We start from the raw sequence: 18,510 nt of genomic DNA, 5'->3' as shown, positions 1-18,510 counted from the left end.
TCCCTTCCCTTCCCTTCCCTTCCCTTCCCTTCCCTTCCCTTCCCTTCTCCTCCCTGCCCTGCAGGCCGCAACAGCACAGGCTCCAAGCTCTGGGTTCAAATCCTGCCCCTTCCCCCAGTCCAAAGCCCAGTGATCTATGGAAAACGGGCAGGTCACAAGGACTACGTGGGCCCGGAGTAATGTCACCCCCTCCTGATGCCACGAGCACTGCCAGAGCCCCGGGCGGCCTCTCCTTGTCTCCTCGGGGAGGAAGCGGGGAGCCGGGCACCCCGGACAGGGAGGCACAGGCTGCACCAGGCTCCCGACACCGGGTCCTGTGACGGGCTGGCAGGATGTTGGGAAACCCGTGAGCACTTATTTCAACACCACCGGCCACGTCAGCGACTGGTTTCAACACGCAGGCACCCGGGAAGGGCCACTGCCGTCCTGTCAGGCCACCCGCCTGCCACGCCGTGCCACGCAGGGGGGATGCTGGCCTCGGGCACAGCGCTCTCGGCCCCCTCCCCTCACCGTCCCCCAACTTGGGTGACATCCCTTGTCCTCAGGGACTCGCGGACACAAGGGCTGGGTCATTTCAAAGGTGCAGAGGCCACCCCCAAAGCCGGTTTGCCACACCCCTGCGCCGGGCTGCAGGCCCAGTGAGCCAGGGGGCACCGGGCCTAGCATCGGCCACCAGGCTCTGTCCCAGGCCTGCGAGCCACGGCTGTGAAACAGCGACAGGAGTCCCCTGCGGGCCTGCCGGGACGAGGTCGGGGCCTCGGGGCACCCTGCCAGCCCAGACCTCGCCAGGCCATCTCAGCTGACACGGCGGCCGGTCAAGTGGAGCGAACACGCGCCCCTCTGCACAGCCCAGCCCAGGGCCTGCTTGTGGCCTACGCCGCTTTGCTGAGTTATCAGCAAAATGAGAGAGAGTGGGGCCCGTGCTCCAGGAAAACGGTCCCACTGAACTCTCAGGGAGGTCCCGCCCCACAGAGGAGGACACTGAGGCCCCGCGAGGGCAAGGGACTCCCCCAAGGACACACCTGCAGGAGCGGGCCGGCAGGGACCCCACTCTGACCCACACCCAGCTGCCTCCATGGGGCCAGCAGGAGGGCGAAAATGTGGTTGGGGTGGGGGCCTGGTGGGAAGGCAGATCAGCTTTAGGGGTAAATCCCTGGGGAGCGGGGACCGTCTGCTACCGGCCTAGGGTCCTGCCACCTGCTGACCCCAGAGCCGGCCCAGGGGCCCCAGCTGCAACCAACTCCCCCCCCCCCCCCAGCTGTATCTCCAGCTCGGGGTCTAAGGTTCCCGGCACCGCCACCCACCATTCAGCTGGACGTGGCCTTGCCCCAGGCCCTTGGTACGCATCGCATCCCGAATGAGCTAGCAGAGCGGACCCCGGGCTGGCCACTGCCTCCCTCCGTGACTGCGGTACGCCCTCCACCACCTCCCCTCTTGGCCGTGTCCTCTCCTAGCAGGGCTGGCCCAGGAGCATCCCTCCCTCCCGGCCCCCCCCCCCCCCCCCCCCCACCCCGGCCACGGCCCCCAGAGCCTGCCTCCGCCGGCCCCACCCACCCTGCAGCCTCACCACCAGCTCCAAGGGGCCACGTGTCTGTCTGGGCGCCCCCACCCCCTGCATCCCGCACAAAGCACAGATGACTGCCGGGGACAGCTGCCAAGCTGCAACTGGCTCCCTGAAATCCCCAAGGGCTCAGCACAGCCAGGCCGCACCAACAGAGAGACACAGAACCCCAAATGAGGGGTGACCGCCCTGCCTTCCACACCAGATGTGGGGACACGGCAGAAAGCCCACTGCGGGAGACAGAGGGTGAACCAGCACGCAAAGGAGGGAATCAGGGGTCGAGGGGCAGGGAGGCCCGGTGTGGTTCTGGGGACCCGGAAGGGCTTCACGGAGAACCGGGAACAGGAGGGGCCGGTGGGGCCGAAGGCAGCCCGGCGCTCAGGGCAGGGGAGCAGCCGGCCAGAGGGGAGCCCGTGGGGGGAGAGCAGGCTCTGCCAGGCGGCAGTGGAGCCAGGGTTCAAGCTCAGGTCCGAGGACATCCAAGCCGTCAGCCCACACGGCCCCCTGAGGCCCCTGAAGGCATCCGCTGGTGAGGACGGGCGGGCCTCCTTCCTGTCCCCACATCAGGAGACCGAGGCCAGATCCGGGGAGTCAGGCAGTCAGGCGCCCTCCGCCACGTGCCCAGCCGAGGCCGCCACCTGCTCCTCACACCGGCCCACGCGAGTCGGGGTCCCCGTGCGAGCGTACATGTGTGTGCACGTGCGTGCACACCCATGTGTTTGCGTGAAAGCTTCCGGGTTAGATGGGGCCTTGAGCTGGGAGGAGGGGTCTCCCGATTCGGCCTCCCCGACCCCCCTTGCCGCCTCCAAGCCATAAGGCTGCAGGAGACGGTGGGGCAGCGTGGGGTCGGAGGCCTGCCTGGCCCAGGGGGAATGCGCTAAGGTCACCCAGTCGCCCCAGGTGGAACCGTGGACCAGGCCCATGACTCCCAAGCCCAGGCAGCACGTGCGGGGAAGGGGGCCCTGGGTGGGGAGCTCATGGGGACAGCAGGGCCCAAAAGGCCCTCAGAGGTGTGGCGGCCACCAACCCCCACAGCCACACGTGCACACACACGTGTGCACCACCCACAGAACAGGACACCCGCTCTCTCTCGAGAGGCAAGACAGCCAACTTTCCAGAACCTTCTGCTGCCTGGGCCTTTTCACTCCACGGGGAGCATCTCTACCGCATCAGAGCACAGGGAGGCCCCCTGGCAGGGGGTGACCGGCGCTGGGAGGGAGCCCCCGGGCCCACAGGGGCACCCTCATCGGAGCCCTGGGACCGCTGCCCTTCTTTCTGGAAGGACGCCTGGCCACGCCCTCGTCAAGCCCTGAGCAGCCCTTCGTGGAGCCTGTGGGGGCACTGGGCAGCCAGGGAGGGAGCAAGAGCTGGGAGCAGGCAGGGCCACACACCCAGGCGTGTCCTCCTTCACTGGGAGGAGGCCGCTGCAGGGACAGGGGCCCGCTCAGACAAGGTCCGGGACGAGGCGTAGCTTTACGGGGACCACCGCCCTGCTGTTCATCTTCTGCAGGCTGCTATTCCCCAGGATGGGGCTGGGGAAGCCCCCCGCTTCACCCCTCAGACACTGGGAAGAGTCCCCAGGGGCTGGGGAGACCACCCCCCCCCAAGATCCATACCCGCTGCAGCCAGGCTCCCGGGCGTCGCAGAAGCGGGGTGCCCTCGCGGGCAGCCCAGGCCTGGAGCACAACCACACAGGCGGCCCTCTCCGAGGAGGGGAGAGGTGGCTCCAGAGCGAGCCTAGCGGTGTTTGTTTAACGACAAATTACGCCAAGCAGACAGAGAGCGTCTTATCGCAGAGTCTCCCGCAAGGCCGATCTCCCGCAAGGCCGATACCATCAACTGATGTCAGGGAGCTCTGGGAACTATTAGCTTAATTAGCAGTTCCTGCCGGGTCAGCGAAAAGTGCTGGCTGAGCGGGGCTGCCAGAACCGGGCTGGGCAGGTCCCGGGGTGGCGCCTGGTGAGGGAGAAGCCGGCCCGGCGTCGCCCCTCGAAGCCCTCCACCCGCCGGTGCTAAGGACGTGCTGTGCCCCTGGGCGGGTGCGTGCGCCCACACACGCCCACTGCCCAGGGGGGCAAGTGAAGGCCTGGGAGGCAGCATGAAGGCAGACTCCACGCCCAGGACACACCCCAAAGGCCCCGACGGCCTGGCAGGGGGCTAAGAGCCCCCCTGGGTTCACACCCGGTCTCCAGGCGGCCGGGTCCCGCTCTGCACCGCCCGCCCACCGAGGCCCAAGGCCGCCGCCCCGGCTGCTCCTCCAGGGCGCACGGCGTCCACAGCCCCGCAGGGCCCGCCGGGGCACTGCTCGGCCTCAAGCGAGCGATCCACCTCTCTGGGGCTCAGTTCCCCGCACGCCCACGTCGTCGCAGCTGTCGTGGGGACAGTCTCTCCGGGGCCCTTCACACCCTGAGGCTGGATTTCCAGGTGCTACTCCCCCAAAGCTGGAAGACCAGGCCAACAGAGACCCTCTCCAGCCCCACCCGGCTCCTCATGGGCGGGGAGGGGGGCACACCCCCCCTCCCACGGCCACACTGGCCCCAGGCCGGCCTCTCCCGTCCAGGGGGGCCCAGGGCAGGGGGGCAGCCGCGGCCGGTGCTGGGGAGGGGGCCGCCTCCACTGCCCCGGGGAGCCCGCTGTGCCACCGACACCCTGAGGTAACGCGATCCAGATGTGGCCGGTGGTGCGAGAGGGGAGCGGCCCCGCGCCCTGCTGAGGGAGCTGGAAGCGGCCTGAGATAATGGGGGATTCCTGAGCCCGCGCCCAGGCCCGTGCGTGCACGCCCGAGACCACCCAGGCGGGACGGGAGCAGAGACACCCCCCACCCCCGGACCGCAGCCCGTCCGCTGCGGCCCCCGCATCTCCGAGCCTCAGTCTCCCGTCTGTGCCCGGCAGCACCCGGGGGCCGGCCCGAGATGCTGAGGAGGTGCCCACCCAACCCCTCCAGGGAGGAGGGGGTGCCAGCAAAATCCCGTGGTCCTGCGGCTCCAGCCAGGCCAGAATACTGCTCCTAGAGGTCACTCACCTGACCCCTGACCCCCGATCCACCCCCCACAGAGGACCCAGCTTCATTGCTGAGCATTTGCATGTACCTCCCTGGCCAGCCCCACCCCACATGGGACTCCTTCCCCAAATCAGGCCTGAGCCGGGCAGGATGACAGGGTGGGGGGGGGGTTCTTTCTGCCTGACACATCTTCCTTTCCTTCCAAGTGCCCCTACTTGAGTCTGCCTGGCTCCTCACAGCCATGCCTGGCCAGGGTCTGCAGCCACTAAGGTCAAACCAACTGTCCCATCCCAGGTGCACTGAGGGTCAGTAAGAGCCCGGTCCACACACGGCACAAACCCCGGGGCCTGGCACTGGCCTCGCCCAGCTAGCAACAGCCGAAGAGGGTGGAGCAGGGGGCCTGGCCACACACGGCCCCAGAGCCCCCCGTCCACACTGAGGCCGGTGTGTGTTAAGACCCCAGATAAGCCAAGAACGGTCAGCTCTCTCGGAACACGTGGTACAGCTGCTTTTCTCGGAGCAGGTGCATCTGCCAAAGTGTCCCCGAGGCTGGGATGGCCGACGCTCCGGGCGCACCCAGGACCCGGGCCCCAGCTACCTCTCTGGCTCACCCGCCCAGGTACCACTGCCCCCCAAAGGAAAGAACAGGTGGGCAGAGGGGCTTCTGGCCAGCTGCTGGTGGGCCACTGGGGTGTGGCCCTGAGTCTCCACCTCTTCATCTTTAAAGGGGGTTCTCGGGAGGACCCTGTGAGACGGCACGCATGGATGCTTTCCCCGGGGCCTGGGTGGGGCACAACCTGCACCCCGACCCCAGCTCCGTTCCCCACCCGAACCCGCACAGCCTTCACCGTAGGAACCCCCCAGCCCAGACACTGCAGGACTGGCCCCTCACACAGGGTGCCCGGGCACAGGGCACAGCTCTCTCCGGCCTGCCTGCTCTCCTCTGAGAGGCAAGGGAAGCAGCGAGAGGGGACGGACGTCCTCATCCCTAACGCTCCCCAGCCAGGGCCAGGAGGCCAGCTCCGCCTCGGGCACTCAGGGCCCACAGCCACCACCTCCCTGACCCCGGCCCAGGTCACCTCCAGCAGGAAGTCACCCAGAAGTCCCAGAGGAGGCCAAGGCCAGGTGGGCAGGGCAAGGCCACAGTGAGAATCCCAGTCCGACCTGTTAGGGCCTCAGCTTCCAAACTGTAAACTGCCCCGTTAGGCTGTTTTGACCTGAGAAGGGACGGAGCCGGTGACAGGTAGGCACCCAAAAGGTGCTTCTGTCATTAGTGTCAGCAAAGGCCCATCCTGGATCCTCTTAGCAGATCACCTGACCTGTCCCCACTGGGCTTCCAGGCCCCCGCACGTCGGACGCTCACCTGACCTTCCCGCCCGGGGCCCATGAGCTCCTGCCCCACGGCTCCTGCACCCCGTCCCCGAGCACCTGCACCTCAGACAAGACGCCGTGAACCTTGGAAGCTCAGCTCAGTGAGAAGAGGCCTTAATTCAGCTTGAGATTTGGAGGGAAAGAAAGATCAGTCACAACACCACGGTAGGGGTCTAGAGGCCAAGAGCAGAAAGCCCGCTCGCGGTGTGGACCACCGCCTCTCAGCTGTAACGTTCTCAGGGAAGACTCCTCCCCGAACTCCTAAAACGAGTGGGGACTACAGAACGTAGGGAGCCCGAGGCTCACTCCAGAGTCCGCGGCCTGAACCCGCGTGCGCCGGAAAGCGGGCGCCGCCCTGGACGTGAGGAGGCCCAGCGCGCCCTCCCGACCGGGCGCCCTCAGCGTCCACGTCCGCGTCAGCAAGGGGCAGCGCGGGGCCGTCCCGAGGACCCAGGGGCCACGCCGACCGCGCCCAGGCAGACGGGCAGCCGTACCACCGCCATTAGCCGAGCGCCGACGTGCACTCAGTACCCGGCCCGGCTCGGGATGCCCGGCTCTGGCGGCGTCCTCGCCGCAGCTTCACACGGCCCTGTGGCCGCGGGCACCACCTGGGGCCTTCCTGGAGATGGTGGCAGAAAGTTACAGAACCCAGACGGCAGCAAACAGCCACGCAGACACGGGAGCCCCCACAGGGGTGAGGGGTGAGGGGTGAGAAGCGGGCCAGCACTCGGTAGAGAGTCTGCGTGCCGGGTCCACCCCGAGCCCGCCAGGGATGGGCGCTCAGATGGGAAACCGGTGAGCGGCGAAATCAGTGGATCCTCTAAATGGACGCTTTCCGCCCCTCCCCTCCTGGCAGGGAAGGGGTGGGCGGACGGCCCCGCGGGCTCCGCAGGGAAGGGGACGCCTCGGAAGCAGGCAGGCCGTGGCTGGATGTGTGGGGACGGAGAGCCACGAGGTCCTGCCGCCCCACTGGCCCGCAGCCATCACTCGGGTTACATCCATCACCAGACATGGTGCCCCCCGGCTGGGTCTGTGTCCCCAGGCGGAGCACTGCAGAAATGAGCACCCGGCACCGCCAGGAGGGGAGGCGGGTGGGAGGGAGGGGCTCCTGGTGGTATAACAGTGTCAGCAGAGCCTGGGCAGGAAGAAAGGGGTGGAGGGAGGCAGGGCACGGGCTCGGGTGGGCGGTGAGAGCGAGGTGAAGCCCCGTGGCCTGGCTCAGCTACGGCCAGCAAGGGACACACAGAAAGTGGTGGTGGGCCCGGCTCCCACACAGACCCCAAGTCTCACTCCGGGGGGGCCTCTTGCCTCTCCTGCTCAGAGGGACTGGCCGCAGGGGCCCCTGTGCCCAGCCTGGCGTGGCTCCTGCCCCCTCGGGGCTCACAGCCAGGTGGGGACAAGCCACCAAAGCCATGGAGCTTGGGGCACAAGGGAGAGATGCTGGGGGCTGTGGGAGCATCCGACGGGGACCCCGACTTGGGAAGGGGTCCAGGAGATGCCCCATCCAGCAGAGCCCCCTGTGGGGCTGGTCCAGGCTGCGGGATGCGTGCAACTGGCCTGAGGCTCCAGGCGGGGCAGGGGCTAGGGATGCAGGTTAGCCCAAGGACAACGGGGACCCACAGAAGGCAGGCGGGGCAGCACCATCGCAGCATGGACAAGCACCGCTCGCCATCCGTCCGGAGCCGCGTCCCCTCCCAACCCACACGGGAAGTGGGACAAAGGCCAGGAGAGGCGGTGCCAGCCAGGGGCGAGCTCAGGGCTGGGAGCGGGCCAAGTTCGATGGCTGCACTGCGGGGCTGTCCCTACAGGAGCCAAGACGCCCGCCCAGCAAGGCTGTGGGAACATCTCGGCTCCCCAGGGTGCTCGCTGCAGGGGACACTGTTGTCCCCAGTCTGCAGACTGGCAGGGGAATCTCCAGCCCGGGTTAGACCAGGAGGACACCCAAGGTGCCCAGGCTCTGAGCTCTTGTTCTGGAAGCTTCTACCACCACCTGGTCACTTAGGCGGAAGGAAGGCAGCCCTGAGAGCCACAAGCCTGTTCCCAAACAAGGAACCTCCAGAGCCATTAGGTGCTTGCTTGGCAATTAAGAGGCACAAATTATGGTGCCACAAAGCTCGTTACCAACAAATGACCGTGTGACCACCAGCAGCACACAGTCCCTGATGAATTCTGTTAGAGCGTTCGTCTCCGGGAGCCCCAGCACCTCCATGCCTGCAGCCCTTATCTGTCACCTGCACCCGCCCGACACTGTGTCCCAGCCCCAGACAGCCCGCGCCCCCCACCGGATGGACTGGGGCTGAATGGAGCATGGATGCCACACGGGGACATTTAGGGAGAGAAGGATGCGGTGGGATGCACGGGACAGTGGGGCAGGTCCTCAAATGAGCCTCTGGACGCAGTAGGCCCTCAGCTCGAGCTGGTCATGGGACCCAGGGTGGTGTCCGGGGGGGGGGGGGCCCGCAACAGCACAGAGACAGCCACCAGCCTCGAGGGAGGCCTCAGTTTCCCCATGTGTGAAATGAGAACATTAAACAGGATCTCTAAGTTCCCCTCTGGCTCTGAGACCAGGTGCCTGACCCAGAGAAAGTTCCAGAACCATTAGCCGATAAACAAATCAGCAAAACGGTTACTACGTTAACGTGATGAGTCAGACGGCAGGGCATGTGGGAAAGTCAAGTCTGACACCAAAAGGCCCGTTCTCTGCCATCAGATAAGACCTGGCTAGAGCCGGGGAGAGGAGGAGCTTACGAAAGGCAGTGGGGGGGCCCAAGCCAGGCACGGTGTGGGGGCTCCTCCGGCTAGAGGCACCCCAGAAAACTTGCCAGGCTTCCTGGATTCCAAGACCACCCGGAGGGGGCTCCCGGACCCCAGACCAGAAAGACAGGGCTCAGCTGGGGCTCTGACAGCCAGTGGGGAAGGGACCCCCTCCCCACAGCCTCCCCTGCCCCAGATCGCAGTCCCAGGGGGCCCTGCCTTCCTGAGCGCCCAGCGCCCACTGGGGCCTGCCCCACCTCAGCCCGGATGGAGGTCCCAGGCCGTGGCCCTGCTGGGGGCAGCCCCTGCTCACACTGCCCCCCAGGGCCTGGATGGTGAGACCCCAGGCAGCGGCCTCAGACCCCAGGTCTGGCCCCACACAAGGCAGGCCCGGTGGCCAAAGCGCCGCCTGCCCGACGCCCGAGCAGGTTCCTCCGTTGCTAATGAAGCTTCCACACACCCGAGCCGTGAGCCACGGTGGCAGCGGCACCTGCGGGGGCGTGGGCACCCACACCGGGGAAAGGAAGCGGGCTCAGAGGGGCCGCACTCGCACCCGAGGCTGGTGCAGGGCCAGCGGGCACCATCCCATGACCCGCAGGAAAGAAGAGAGGCTTCCTGCCCGCTCTGCCCCCACCCCTGACAACAGGCCAGTGTGCGGGGAGCGTGGCGCTGCCCCAGCACCCCGCGGCTCCCGGCCCAGCCCGGGGATCCTGGGCCGCCCCCAGGCAAGCCGAGGTGAAAGCAGGGCCTCAGGGAAGGGCCTCCTCCAAAGTGGCCGAGAGGAAACCGGCCGGCCTGCCGTGTGCAGCCTGCAGCGGCACTTAGCCCTGGGAATGACGTCACTGCACCACTGCCCTGCCTGGCTCCCCTCCCCCTTGCCAGCCTTGGGACCCCGGGCAGCTCCAGAACCTTCTGCCGCCCTTCGGTGGGGCGATGAGGAACCGGGCTGCACGAGCCCCTTCCCTGCACAGGCCAGGCCCGTCCAGGGCCCCTTCCAGGCTGCCCTGCCCGAGAGGGAAACAGACGGGAGGCGGCCTGGGGCCCGGGCCGGGGCACCAAGAGCTGTCACAGGACCTTCCACGCCCCAGTGAGAGCGGGGGTGCAGCCTGCCAGCTGCTCCCACCAGGGCTCAACCCTAGCTTGTTCTAGACCCCGATGCCACACGCACCCAGCCCTCGCCTAGGATTCGGGCCACAAACGATTCTATGTATTCAGCAGAGTCAGGGAGCCGTCTTCACCCAGGTCAGGAAAAACCAATCCAGGCCCACTGATGGGGAGAGGGGGTTAGCTACCCCCCCCCCGGGGGTCCCACCCTCAGTGGCCCAGCACCTCTAGCAGACAGAGCCACACTCCAGCGTCCCCTGAGGCGAGAACGAGGGGCTGGGGGGCTGGGAGAGGGCAACCACCATGACTAATTAGCTCATTACTGCCGCGTAATTATCTCAGGGCCGCACTCCAAAACACAAGAGGCCCAAGGGCACCCCATCAAAGCCACTGAACCCGACACGCCCTCGTCAGGGTCTGCATGGCCTTGGGTGTGGGTGTCCCGTGCTGGGCCTCAGTTTCCCCGGCTGCAGATTGAGACCAGTGGCTTTCAAATCTGGCCCTAAGGTGCCCTCAGATGGAGCAGGGACCCCCCCCCCAGAGCCCAACCCAAAGGAACACTGGCCCCCTCGCTCTCACTTACGATGGCCCAGGACAGCTCTCCACGGCCACTTCTGCACCTTGGTCCTCACCCAGCCTCCGCCCGGCCCCCCGACTCTCTGGCTGCAGACCCGAACTCTTCCTGGGCCTTCCCCAAGCTTCTCCTGTACCCAGGCGTGCTCAGTAAATGCTCCCCGAACAGAATGGGCCCCACTGTCATGGCGGGGGTCGGGGGAGGCTTGGCCCACGAGGGCTCCACCTGCACCTCCCTTCTCCTGTCCTGGGACCCCCACCCCTCCCCTGAGCCCAGGGCCGCCCATCGCAGGGCTTCCGCTCTCCCCACCCCCACCCCGCCACCTGAGCAGCACACTCTCAGACACAGGCCAGGCTCAGACCTGCCAACACTCCCAAGGCGGCCGCGCCACCTCACGGAGACCCCAGCCCTGGCCCAGGCCCGCCCCAGGAACAGCCTGTCTCCACCAGGGCTGAAGGCCCTGCCCTGTCCTGCTGACTGATGACCAGGCCCAGGGGAGCAGGGGAGGGAGGGCCCAAGGCAGCTCTTCTCTGCTGGAACCACACCCAAACAGAAGCCTGGAAAGCCAGATCCCGGGATTCCTGGACAATTCTCTGCGCCTGGGCCGTCTGGTTCCCGCACACAACGCTTCCACGATTCCCACAGGGTCAAGTCCAGACTTCATACGGGGTCCCTGAGACCTGCCAGGCCTCAGCTCTTGACCTCCCTGCACACACCCAGGACTCCTCTCTGCACAGGCCTCTGCATAGGCTGCTCCCTCGTCTGGACCTGTAGACTGTCGCTTCTTCCAGGAAGCCTTCCCAAAAGCTCCACCCCAGCCCAGGTTAACGGAGACGCTTCTCACCCAGGACCGCCAACTGCCCAAGTCCCGTCCCTCACCTCAACTACACCCTGCACCCTTGCCCACCTCCTGCCTGAAGACCGTGGCCGCTGACAGTCTGACGGGCCTCCTGGCCGGCTTGCGGCTCATTGAGCCGGGATCCTCACCGGGCAAGGACACCCCGGCTGGGCTGGACAGAGTCTGCCATTTCAGCCCCGACGGGGAAGAGAGCTCACTCTTGGCCCAGGCCGGGGGTGGGGCACCAGGGCGGCCTCTCAGAAGCAACACGCGGCCTCCTGCGGGGACCGCCGTGAAGGAGATGACCCTCGGGTGGCGGACGACCAGGGTCTGTCCATGGGAACACACGGAAGCATCACAGCTCATTCCAACCGTGTCCCAGAGTCTCAAAGAGATCCCACGATCCGTTTCCCCCACGTGCCCGTGTCCCCGGGGCACCCTTTCACTGGGTGGCCCGGGTCACAGTTGGTATCTTCTGCCTCCTCCTCGGCTGTCACTTCTCCCTGCTAAACTCGGGTTTGCTACAAACTGTCCCCGAGGTCTTGTCCTATGATAAGATAGGTCAAAGGTCACCAGGGCAAAACTGATAAACTTACTAAGAAACCATGATTTACGAGTTTCTAAGAACAGAGGATCCGAGCTGAGGGTAGCCCTTTTTGCCTCCTTCTGGCACATGTCTGTGTTCCAGAAGGTTCCGACTAACAGAAATCTGACTTCTGGCTGGGTAGGGCATTTTCTACCTAAAATCTGCTCTCGATTATGTCCACCAGCCAGTCCCCTGCTCTGTGCCAAGCCCCCTTTCTCAGGACCCGCAAGGAGCCTACATGAGCTGCCTGCTCTAGGCAGTGACCTCCGGCCAGGTTCTCCCCTCCACCCCGGGCAGGAACCAAACCTGTCCGACTGGCCCAGACAGTCCTCGCCTGACAACCATCTCTTCATCGCATTTCCCCACGGCACCAAGCAAGAGATTGCAACAGGCCCCGGAACAGATAAGAAGACTCGGGGTGTGGGCTGGGGGCTGGGGGCGGATTCTTGTTTTGTTCTGTTTCTGCCCTAGATGTGCCTCCACTGCTCCCCAAGCCCTGCGAGGGGCCCGAGGCCTCCTGGGGGTGCCCTGCAGGAGCCTGGGTGCTGGGGCTCCGGGGCCGCCTGCCCGCTGGGTGCCAGGTAGGGAGGAGACAGGCGAGCGGGCCCCAGGGAGCCGCCCTCCGTGACAAGCTGGGGGCTGAGCCAGCCCCAGGGCAGGGTGAGGCTGGCGTGGTGTGGCCATACCCCTGAGAAAGCAGCTCTTTCCCACCTGTGAGGACACACCTGCCACCAGCCACGCGGTGCCCTTCCCTTCCAGCTGGCCCACGATGAGAAGGTCCACCATATGCCCAGTCTGGGGCTCTAGGGTGTCGGGTCAAGAGCCACCGAACAGGACCGTCACCAGTGCTCTCAGGCCCTTCACTGGGGGACAGGGGCTGGTGCCCTCGGGTGAGGCACTAACTCTCCCCGAGCCTTCTCTGGATAGAGGGGCGTCTGGCCCAGGCATGCTCATCTGCAGGGCTCTGCGGCGGGTACACAGTGGGGTCCCTCAGCCCCCTTGGTCTGGAGGTCCGTCAGGGACCGCTCTCATGGGCCCGGCCCGACCGCCCGCACGTGTCCCAGGCGTGAGCTGGACAATTCCTTTCCGCTCGACAAAAACCCAACACACGCCTCTTTTCCCTCCGGTTCACTGCTGAGGAAAGCCTGGCTCAGGCCGTCTGAGTCACCTGCCCACACGCCCTGCTCCCCAGTGGGGGTTGCCCACAACAGACCGACGTGGTCCACAGGGTGGGGTGCTGGGAAGTCGGGTGAAGGTGGGGCGGCTCCCAAGGAAAGCCCCCGCCTGCCCCAGCCCCCAGCCCCCCAGGATGGCCAGCAGGGTTCGTGGTCTTCCAGCCCCGAGAGGAGGGAGACCTGGCCTCAGACAGGCCCTGCCACTCTGCGGGAGGGCAGGAGGGCGGGGGGGGGGGGGCGGGGGGTTCATCAAGGCCCAGCAGCCGTCCCGGAGGGCAGGTGGCCACTCCGGAACCCAGCCACCGTCCAGCCTCCCCCACTCAGGGCTTCTCTGACCCTTGGGAGCAGGCCGACCTCAAAACCTCTGGTCTCCCAGGACCAGGGTGCCACAACGCTTTCCAAAATGTGCAGACTCCTGGGCAGGGCAGAGCCCAGGGCCCTGGGAGGAACCCCCAGCAGCGTTCCAACCTGTACGAGGCAGCCGGGTCCCTACCTGCCTCCGTGGTGTGGCAAGGACCCGCCGCCCTTCCAGGCTGCCGTACATGGAAATGGAAGCTGGGTGCGCCCCCACCCGCCCCCAACAGCCGTCATCCGGCCCTGGCCACCGAGGGCACTCTGAAACCTCCCTGCGGACAGCTGCTTCACCAAGCCCCTTGTTCCGGGCCTGGGCCTCTCCCTCCCTGCGCCACCCGGCACGTGCAGCCCCAGGGAGAGAGAGTGACCCACACTGAGCAACAGCGACCCCTGGGCCGGGCTGAGCCGTGAGCACTCGAGCATCGTTCGCCAACCCAGCCCTCCCGAGGGCAGGACCAGGACGCCGAGGCCAGGAAGGCGCGGGGGTGAGGGTGCTTTCCGACACCTCCCAGACCCACGGCGAGTCTCGGGCTGGTTTTCGCTGACAGGCCGGGGCCCGCCGGACAAGGGCTCCCTGACCCCTCCAAGCTGGACAAGCCGCATGGCCCACCCAGCACTGCTCACACTGACCTGGGGAACCCGCGGCACAGATCCCAGGGCCTGGGGACCGCGCTTCTGCCAGATGAGGGGACGGACCCGGGGCGGGGGGGGGGGGGGTGGGGAAGAGACAGAGACACGGGCAGCAGGGGCCTCCCCAGCAAAGCCGCTGCCCCTCTCGCCCGGGGGTGGTGCCCAAGCACTGTGCGGGCAGAGGGGAGCCCGACGTAGAGGAGGGCTCAGGGATGCCCAGCCCCAGCCCCACCCTGGACCCCAAAGGCCAACATGGGCAGATGAGAGAGGGATATGCGTTCTTCACGGAGTTCTGCGTCCTGGGCCTTTCTACGACGGAGACCCCGTACGTGCAGCTTCCTGGGAGCAGGGGGGCCCGTCTCTCTGGGGGTCACTCTGGTCCAAACACGCCAGAACTCTGGGGCAGGCTCCCAAATTCCCCAGTGACACTTCCTGTGGCCCCTGCAAGGACAGTCAGAGGGCACGGATCTACAGACAGAAGCCACAGACTGCGGGCTGGGATAATCATCGCCTGAGGAGCACGGAGGGCCCAGGGCCCGGGAGGGCGGTCTGACCCAGATCTGAGGCTCACGGCGACAACAGAGCTCCTGAAGACTGCAGTCTCACGGATGCCCGGCGCTCACGCGGAGTCGTGCGGCGGGCGCCCAGGAACGCGGCCCGGATGCCCTGAGCCCGTGGGTCTCGACCTGATGGCACGTTAGGACCCGTCAGGGAGTCGCTGAGAAGCCCCAGCGCCCGGGCACACCCCCGGGGCCGCTGGTCTAGTTGGTGTGGGGTGTGGCCCGGGCACAGGGTGCTTTGCAAACTCCACCCGTGGCCCCGAAGGGCAGCCACGGCGAGCGCCACGGGCTGGCCCACGCGAGGCCGCAGTTAGTGCGGGAGATCCGTTCACCCCGGCGCCTCCTCCGGAAGGCCTCCTCCGCCGGGCTGCTCGAGGACAGAGGACGCGGAACCTGAGGCAGTGAGCAGCCGACGATTCTGCACGAGTCAGGACAACGACGGACACAGCCCCCTGGCTCAGCTCTCGGTGGAGGAGCCCGGCTGCAGGAGCAGCACGGGGCCGAGGAGCCCCGGCCAGCCCCGCAGGGCACGTGCCTCTTCCTGTGCCGTCCTCCCGGGCACACGCCGCCGACCCGGCACGGCACACCCTCCTGCCAGGGCCCAGACCCAGACTCCTCGCTGCTGAGCCCCATTTATTCAGCCCACCAGAGCAAGGGTGCCGGCCGCACACACCTACTGTCTTTCAGGTAGAGGCACAGGGACAGACATGTTATGGAGGCAAGAGGTCACGGTCTAGTCCTGGCTCCCTTCCTCCAGGGGCCTGGGGGCCACTGCTCTCGCAGGCGGCACCTCTCCCTCACCCCGACCTTATCCAAACCAACACCTTCGGAACACTTTCCCCCGACCGGCAAGGACCGTGGATGTGTGCGGAGCCGTCCCCAAGTCTGGCCAACATCACCCGGCCCAACAGAGATCAGGAATCCCGGGGGGCTTGACTTACCAAAAAGGTCCACCCAGCCCTGTAAACGGATCCCGTTCCGAAGGCACCCCTTCCCTTCCCGAGGCCTGGCATCACCACACAGAGGGCCCCTCGAGCTCCCTGCCCAGAGACAGACGAGGAGGGGCGGACCACCTGCTGACCTGGAGAAGGAGGGGCGTGCCCAGGCGCCACCTCCAGGAGGCCCGCAGCGTGCTGGGGACACACAGGTTCCAAGAAGGTGACAGGACACCTCTGGGTAAAGCCAGCGCTCTTGAAAGCAGGCGAAGGTCTGCTTAAAGCAAGGAACGCCAGGCCGCGAGAAGGGAGACCGGCCTGACGCGTACAAGTGTGAGCACACGTGCACGTGGACAGATGTAGGCACGCACGTGCACACGTGCACGCCTACAGCCCAGGCCACCTGGACTCCCCGGGACCCCACAACCCAGGCCACCAGAATCTCGGCCTCCCGGGGACATTCGGGAGCACACCTCCAGCACCCCTTCCCCGCCGAGCCAGCTCAGGGGGACCCCGGCCCCCAGAGCCCCCTCTGGGCCTGCCCTGCCCAGCCTGCGCCACACGGCCCGAACCACCGCGCTCGGCAACCAAAACCGCAGGACCCGCCAGGTGTAAAATGCCCGGTGATGCCCACGACAGGAAGAGGGGCTGAGTCCCCGGGGAAAAGCAAACAAAGGCAAGGAGAAGACGGGACTGTGGGCTCAGTGGTCGGGAGAAAGGGCAAACAAAGGTGCACCAGCCCCGCTTCGGGTGACTCGGCCCCCACCTCCCCCTACCCGCCAGAGAGGCCAGCCGAGGCCTCAACGTCCCCAAAGGGAGTGGGGCACCCTTGCTCCCCCGGCTGACTGTGCAAACAGCAAGCAGGACCCTCTCTGCGCCCCCGCAGGACACACACGTGGACATTAAGAACTGAACGCAGAGCCGCACCCCCAGGCGGGCACCTCCCCCCACCCTGGCCCCAACCCCTCGGCACCTGCACCGCGAAACCGATGCCCCGCCCGTCGGCAGCCGGGATCAGCTCCAGCCGGCCGAAGGAAAACAAGAGAGGCCCAGCAGGAGAATGGCCGGAGGCTGGGTGGTCCAGACGCTCAGCCTTGTGCAGTCTGCTGCCTGGCGAAGGGCCACTTCTGCCCGCCGCCGGGCAGGAGAGAGGCGGGGAGGGGCAGGGCAGCACGGGCAAGCCCGGCACGCCCGCCGGGGGGCCCGGAGCGGGGCCCCTGCACCCTCCCTGGTGCCTGAGATGCACCCAGGGGCCCTGATGCAGTCTTTCGGACCCCTGGGGGCCCCGGCAGGCAGCCACCTGGCTGGATGCCCCCACCTCCCTGTCCTCCTGACCTGGTGCACCCGCCAGGAACCCTGACGTGCTCACCTAGAGTGGTGGCACTACCCATTCAAGCACAAGCTCCCTAGGCCCAGAGGCCGCGTGTCAGCCGGCCAGCCCCTCTGGTCTATGCCAGGCACCCGTCAATCCACATGGGCAGCCCCGGAAAGAGGCCTTCTCTCCCTCGGCCCCCGGGCCCAGAACACCGTCCCCCTGCTGCACCCGAGCCCTGCCTACCCTTCCCACATCACACCCGGGACCCTCACAGTCCCCAAGATGCCCGTGTGACCTCACGCCCCCCCTGGAGGGCTGCCAGGGCTCCGGCTCTCCAGGCGCCAGGCAATGCAGGCACGACAGGTCTCCTGACTGGCGGGAAGCCAGACCTCAGCCACCCAGGCCCTCTCCAGCCCCACACGTGCACACGCACAGACGTGCGCACACACAGAGACCGGACTCTCCCACCCAACCCTACGTATATGCACAGACCAGAACGACCCCACCAACGCGTGCCAGCACGCGCCCAGGCCCCGCCACAGCCTCTGCGTGGCCTCCACCGAAGACTTGCAGGCCCCCCGCACGCCCGCTCCGACAGCCCTCCTGTGCACTGTCAACTCTCGCTCGGACGGTCAAGGATTCGTTCACGGCAGCAGATTGGTTCTTACGTCTTAATTAAAGAAGGCCGCGCAACGGCATTTTCAACAGCGTCGTCACGTTCTAGCAGACATGGCTCCGTCACCGAGAAAGATGCTCCAACGGGCCGGACACAGAGGCGGCGCCCCTCCTCCGCCCTCCGGGAGCAGCCCTGCTTCAATTTTTAATCCGTTGATGAAATATTCACAGGCCAGGGAGGGGATCACATTTCCCGAGGTGTCGGTTCCCTGCCCTCTCCAGGGGCTCCCCCAGCCAGGAGGACACCAAGTTCGGGGGGATGAGGTCAGGGCGGCCTGGGGGAGCAGAGCCCAGGGGGCAGAGGCTAGACGCCCGCTGGCCCCACAGCCAGCATCCCGCCCATCACCTGGGTCGTGGGTGCTGCCTTTCCCGTGTCCCGGCCCTGGGTGCCTCGCGAGCCGTGCCAATGGTCGGGGGCCTCTAGTGGGTGAGTCCCTGCGGGAAGTCTCCAGCAAGACCTCCCTGGCCACAGTCCTGCCATGGCTGGACCTCCAACGCCAGCCCGACACTCCGGAAGGACCAGCCCCATCCCTAGCACTGCAGTTTCCGAAGCAAAGCGTCACAGGGCCCGGCCCCTAACGCCAACACTCCCTCACGATCGGTCAGTTACGCCTCAAGGTTGAGTGTGCTGTCCCTGTTTTACGGGAGGGGACACAGAGGCAGGAGAAGTGAGGCCCTGCCCGCCGTCCCTGGGCGCCTGCCCAGCCTTGCCGAGGAGCAGAAGCATGGCCAAGCTGTCAAGTGCGGGCCCTGCCCCCTCACGGAGCCACCACACGGCCCACAAGGGACGGTGCTTCAACCAGCAGTGGGACCCTCAGCTCCCCGGAACGTGTCCCCACGTGCACTGGTAGCAGGGCAAGGACACCCGGCCTCCCTCCCTCCCTCCCTCCCACCTCCACCTCTCAGCAGAGAACAAAAACATCTCAGATGAGCAGCCCCTAGTGCGGCCAGGAGACCCCCGCCTGGAAGGAGAGGAGGGGGAGGGGGAGGAGAGAGAGGAGGAAGGGGAGGCAGGGAGGGGGAGGAAGAGAAGGAGGGGGGAGGGGAGGAGGGAGAGGATGGGGGAGGGGGAGGGGG

At 66.7% G+C, this 18,510-nt stretch overlaps 1 protein-coding gene across 3 annotated transcripts in view; it reads right to left on the bottom strand.

Moving 5' to 3' along the window:
* Window positions 1-18,510, bottom strand: part of RXRA (retinoid X receptor alpha) — an 85,101-nt gene that overhangs the window by 52,946 nt on the left and 13,645 nt on the right. The window contains exon 1 of one of the 3 annotated variants that reach the window (XM_040461467.1): window positions 15,590-15,613. The exons of 1 other annotated variant lie outside the window; for it this stretch is intronic. The gene's annotated coding sequence lies outside the window, so the exon portion shown is untranslated. Of the gene's footprint in view, window positions 1-3,177; window positions 3,203-15,589; window positions 15,614-18,510 lie in introns of those variants that run through there. One more of the 3 variants, XM_040461466.1, reaches the window with a different exon arrangement.

The sequence above is a fragment of the Herpailurus yagouaroundi genome, unplaced genomic scaffold (assembly GCF_014898765.1).
Source record: "Herpailurus yagouaroundi ecotype Mexico unplaced genomic scaffold, PumYag 267, whole genome shotgun sequence".
Lineage (NCBI taxonomy): Eukaryota > Metazoa > Chordata > Mammalia > Carnivora > Felidae > Herpailurus > Herpailurus yagouaroundi.
The sequence above is the reverse complement of the archived record's forward strand: the minus strand, read 5'-3'. Positions and strand labels throughout refer to the sequence as shown.